Source organism: Euphorbia lathyris, chromosome 2 (assembly GCF_963576675.1).
Source record: "Euphorbia lathyris chromosome 2, ddEupLath1.1, whole genome shotgun sequence".
Classification (NCBI taxonomy): domain Eukaryota; kingdom Viridiplantae; phylum Streptophyta; class Magnoliopsida; order Malpighiales; family Euphorbiaceae; genus Euphorbia; species Euphorbia lathyris.
In genome coordinates, this window is record NC_088911.1 from 27,355,380 (window position 1) to 27,361,005 (window position 5,626).

General features: G+C 33.4%; 1 non-coding gene across 1 annotated transcript; it reads right to left on the minus strand.

Moving 5' to 3' along the window:
• Nucleotides 1–4,445: 4,445 nt before the first annotated feature.
• Nucleotides 4,446–4,519, minus strand: TRNAI-AAU (transfer RNA isoleucine (anticodon AAU)). The gene has a single exon. It is a non-coding gene; the product is annotated as a tRNA-Ile (tRNA).
• Nucleotides 4,520–5,626: the final 1,107 nt, after the last annotated feature.

Below are 5,626 nucleotides of genomic sequence, written 5' to 3' on the forward strand. Positions count from 1 at the left end.
GAAATGGTCCCCCCAAGGTGAGAGCTTGGAGGAGAAGTAGTCTCCAGGTCATGAGACGCCCCGCGTCTCGGATTTTACGCCCCGCGTGAAAATGCTCCTGGACTTTCGGAGGTCTCTCCAGGCCACGACACGCCCCGCGTCTCTGAGTTTACGCCCCGCGTGCAAATGCTCCTGGACTTGATAAGGTTGGCTCGAGTTCAGTACGCGAGGCGTCTTGCGGAATACGCCCCGCGTTATGTAGCTCCTGATCTGGTGGATCGACGTCACGCGAGACGTCCTGTGGACCACGTCCCGCGTCTTGAGGCTCCTGGAAGTGGAAGATCTGCGGAGTGGAATCTACGCGGGGTGCCCAAAGGTTGCGCCCTGCGTGTTTACTCTCTTGGAAGTTTTCTTGCTTGATGTGACCAATCACGCCCCGCGTGGTAAGGGATGCGCCCCGCGTCACCAACTGACATGGCTTTTCATCCAAGACCACCATTCCCACGCCTTGCGTTAGGTTGGGTACGCCCCGCGTGTTCTCTGCTTTGGGTCGTTCCTTGCTCTCTTTGAGTGGGTTCTCCCGGGTGGCTCCTCGTAGTTCCGGACTCGGGCTTAGGGATAAGATGCCCTCATCAAGAAGGAAAGAGTTAGACAAATCTGAGGCATGTGTTAGCAGTTTCCTTAAGATAGATGTCGTCGCTATTGACGATCGTCTCCAGGATACAACAGATTACGCAAGCGAACTCAAACCATGTGTAGCCTAGTTATCACCGGAGTAGGAAAACAAGACATTATGAATAGACTGATAGTAGGAAAAATTCCAGAGAATATTTTTTCTCCAACAGTATATGAATTTCACAATTCATTCTATATAAATAGAACTTGAAAGGATGTGTCTTTTCACGAACGAACACGACTGTACACGGATAGATACGACTGTTCACATACGAACACGATTGTTCACGACGGATACGACTGTTCATGAAATGAGGTGTTTGTTGGTATTAAAACTAACATATAATTTTATTCGAAATTTTCTAACAATTTTTACATTATTATTATTTTGCATTTTTCATGTTTTACCGTATTTTTCATCGCATTTTTTCACTTTTTTTTATCATTTTTTAGGTTGGTTTGCTTTTTTCTTATTTTTCTATGAATTGTTAAATTGGTTAAGTGGGTCAATGCTAAGAATCTGCTACTACCCAACATTTTTACTACTTGGGTTATAGTTGGGTCGAAATGAAAAAAAAATATTAACATATGCATGAGTTAGGAGTGAAAATAATGGTTAGGAAAAAGAATAAAACATTTTCTTCACTTGCATTATATTTTTTTTCATTATTTTTTTTCTATCGACTAACATGATATTTTCCATGAAATATAAAAAAATTGAAAGTCTTTTATTGGTGAAAATGTGAAGTTTACTCTAATAAAAACATGTATTATATTGGTAATTATGATTTGTTTCTAGTGTTATTGGTTAAAGTGTGAAGTTTATTATTTTAAAAGCAAGTCTAATGGGTGTTACAAGCTTGTTGCTTGTAACACCCAACCATTAGAACAATGGTTACTTTCATGTTGCAGAATTAGAAGAGTTACCTGCAGAGGTAACATTCACTAGAATTTGTGAGGAAATGGTCAAAGAAAGGCTGTGAGTTGCACGCAGGTTTATGTAGCACCTCAAATGGGCGAGTGCACTGCACACATGAGTTTTAGTTGATTTTGTAAATCATAAAGTGTTAGATAGTGGTAGGTCCCACCCTCTTCCACTAATTTTTTACACAGATATATGTATATTTTATTTTTAACCTTTTGTTTAAAAATCAAACTATATTTATGAATACTTCCTTTCTAGTGGGATGTTTTTATAAGTGTTTGTTATGGTGAGTTGGCACCTAATTCATGTTACAACCATTACACTTGCTCTAATAATAACACTGCAATATGTACTTTTGAGCGAAATCAAACTGAAACATCAATCATTGTTTATCTATTATTATTTTGTTTTTCAAAAGTCTCTATTGGAAATAAGGATGTAAACGGGGTAGGACGGGATGGGGAATGCATTTTCCATCCCCGTCCCCAACTAGTTGAGGATTCACCATCCTCATCCCCACGAGTTAAATGGGGACAAACTGATCCCCATTCCCGTCCCGCGGGAAATCCCCGTCCCCACGGAAATCCTCATTCTCCGTTTACAGATGTTCCAAAAACGTTATTCACATTCTCTATTCCCTATTCATCGCGGGGAATCACCATTTATGTTTAAAAAATCAGTAAAGGCAAAAACGTTTAAGAACTAGTGGCTAATAATACCAAATATTAACAACCATTCTCAAAATTTTCAAATAAAAAAAAACTAAAAATTGAAAACAACCAATCACCTAATTAAAATGTACTTAAAATCATCCAAAGAAATCAATTATTATAGAGAATAATCGGGGGTCCCCATTGGGGATTATCGGGGTGAGGACGGGGATCCCCATGGGACGGGGATACCTTTCCCCATCTCCGCTCCATTCTCGTCACGAGGGACAAAATTATCCCCATCCCCATCCCATGGGGATCCTTATCAAGGATTCCCCGTCCCCATCGGGGCAGGTCACCAATGACCATAACCATTAATTCATAAGACAACTAGTTAATTCAGCCATTACTTCATTAGTTTATTATAGGCTTGATACATCATTTCCCCTCTCAACTTATTATTCACAAAAAGTTTGATTGGCTCCTTAAATTTTCAAAGTGTCTCATTAGCCTCATCGACTTGTATAATTGATTGAGTTAGCTTCATTAACTTGCTAAAATGTAATCAATTAATCACTCGATTGTAAAAAAAATAAGTTAAATATGGAATATGTATTACACGTGTCTTAGAATGTTATTACATAATTCACATAATAGATTGGAATAGAAGTTCTTACTCGCTCAACTATAGATCTTGTCTTCTCTAATATTAGAACTGCATACTCCGATCTTTATCGTTTTACTTTTTTTAAGACGCGGACAGGGGCGGATACAGGGGGGTCGGGTCTCCAGCCACCGGAACTTCCATGGTTACGAGTAGTTTCGGCCCTCCTAATATTAGCAATAGTCTATATAAATTCTATGTAGTAATATTTCATTGGTTAAAGGTAGATGGGATGGTTAAAAACATTAATTTGCTTTTTTTTAAAAGGTCCTAGGTTCAATTTCCTCCAAACTCAATTTATTTTAGAAAGTGTTTATTTATTTAAATTTTATTTTTCAATAATTATAAAACTATGTTACAATTATTAATTTATTTATTTATTTTCATAACACTTTTGAACTCATTTTTATTATGTCTTTTCAATTAAAAAAGTAGTTTCTTATTTTTGAGACTCAAACAACTGAATTTCTAAATTAAATTTTAAAATTTTAAAACTAAAAATAAAAAAAATGTAAAAATGTTATAATTTTTTTAGAAACTAGCATTGAACTAATTAAAAAAATTAAATATATTCCATTACGTGTTAAGTTTGTCTAAAATTCAAAATTTCAATATTTTGGATCTATTAGGTGCTCCATAAATCCAAATTTCTAATATTTCTTTTGGCCTATTAGGCCTACATAAATCCAAATTTCTTTTTTTTTTGCCTATTAGGCCTCCTTAAATCCAAATTATTAATCTGAAATCAAATTTTTTAATTTTTTTACATGTTCAGCCCTCCCTAAATTTTTTTTTTTTACTATTAGGACTATTAAACAAAATCTAGCTTAATTTTGAGAAATTATACATTAATACTTTTTTTTTTGAAGTCCTTGTACATTAATACTTAAAATTGGTTCTTCACCATTCAAATTATAACACACATATATATAAAAAAAAATTAAGCAAGTTCGATTTAGCAAAAAAAAAATTCCCGAACGCACATGTAAAATCGGTCCCCCAACCGAATAATCCTGTATTCGCCACTGGACGCGGACAATGCATTTTCTGCACTTAACTTACTTTTTTTACAACCGGTTGACTAATTGATTACGTAAGTTCATGGGATTAACTGAACATTGTATGCAAGTTGAGTGGGATTTCGAGACACTTTGAAAGTTCATAGGGTCAATCAAGTTTTTTGGACAAATTCAAAAGGCAAATGATGTATTAAGCCTTTATTATATTTAGACTATTAATTTGTGATTGTTCTGAAAAAAAAATTACACATACTAATATAAAAACTAGTTAATTGAGCCATTAATTCATATATTTAGACTATTAATTTGAGATATACATATTAATATAAAAACAAATTTTTTATTTGTGATTGTTCTATAAAAATTACACATATTAATATAAAAACAAATTTTTTAGGTATTACATTAATATAAAAAATAGTTAATTGAGCCATATATTTAGACTATTAATTTGAGATATACATATTAATATAAAAACAAATTTTCTTTATTTGTGATTGTTCTAAAAACATTAAATTATGTAAAAAAAATAATGGCCTATGCAGGTCTCAAACCTGCGACCTTCGCGTTATTAGCACGACGCTCTAACCAACTGAGTTAATAGGCCTGAATATTTTTCAAACTAATTAGTATTTACTAATAGCTTTCTTATTTATCATAGTAATTTTTAGAGTACAGTGATTTTCAGAATCCAAACAACAGAATTCTAGGAAGACTCAAGATCACATATTCAAAAGTACACAGTTTTTAGCTTCAGTAAACTTCAAAATCCTCTTTTTTTCGTTCTTCCAACAGTCTTTCAACTCACTGAAAATCTCCATAATCTCACAGCATATGCCTCGTATTATGAATCTTTCCACCTATGGGGCAAAGCATCTACAAACTTGTGTTGTTTTGTCATTAATATCGATTACTCCACTAATGATAAATTCTCATCTTAATAACAAAGTGAAAAATGTGAAATACGGAAAGAAAAAATAAACGGAAAAAATCTGGAAAAAAATTATAAAAACAGTAAAAATATGGGGCAAAAAGAAAAAATAGGTGAAAACTAGGAAAATAACCTTTTTCTTTTCTTTTCACGTTTTTGCATTTTTGTTTTGCTTTTTCAGGTTTTTTTTGTTTTTTATTTTTCTATTTTTCATGTTTTTACCATTTTCGGGTTTTTACTATTTTGTGGTTTTAATGTTTTCATATTTTTTTAATATTTTTTTAACTTTTCATGTGTTTTTTCGTTTCTCACTTTTTCTAATTTTTTTCATTTTCAAGTTTCGCTTATTTTTCAAATTTTTATTTTTCTCATTTTCCTTTTTCAATTTTGTTAGAAATAAAATATTTTGCCATTGTTGACTACCACTGGAAAATATTTTACAGTGTTTGTTTATTTTAAGGGAAAAAAATCTCCTATCACTAGCTTAAAGTATATAATGTTATTTTTATTTTCAACTAAAATTTATATATTATAATAAAAAAAAGTGGGTTACTAAACCCAGCCCCATATTCACACTTCCAGCCCCGAAAAAAGATCTAACCGCCCTTTGAACAAAAACTGAAAATTTGAATCCCTCCCAAACTCTCTCAAAGTCATTTTCATCCGAATCAAAGACAACACGTTTGATGGAAGACAATCTGTTATCACCGAGAGTAGACGGGAGTGATGATATGTCCGAATTCGAGGTATTTTTCCGATTTAACTTCCTTGCATTTCTGTAAT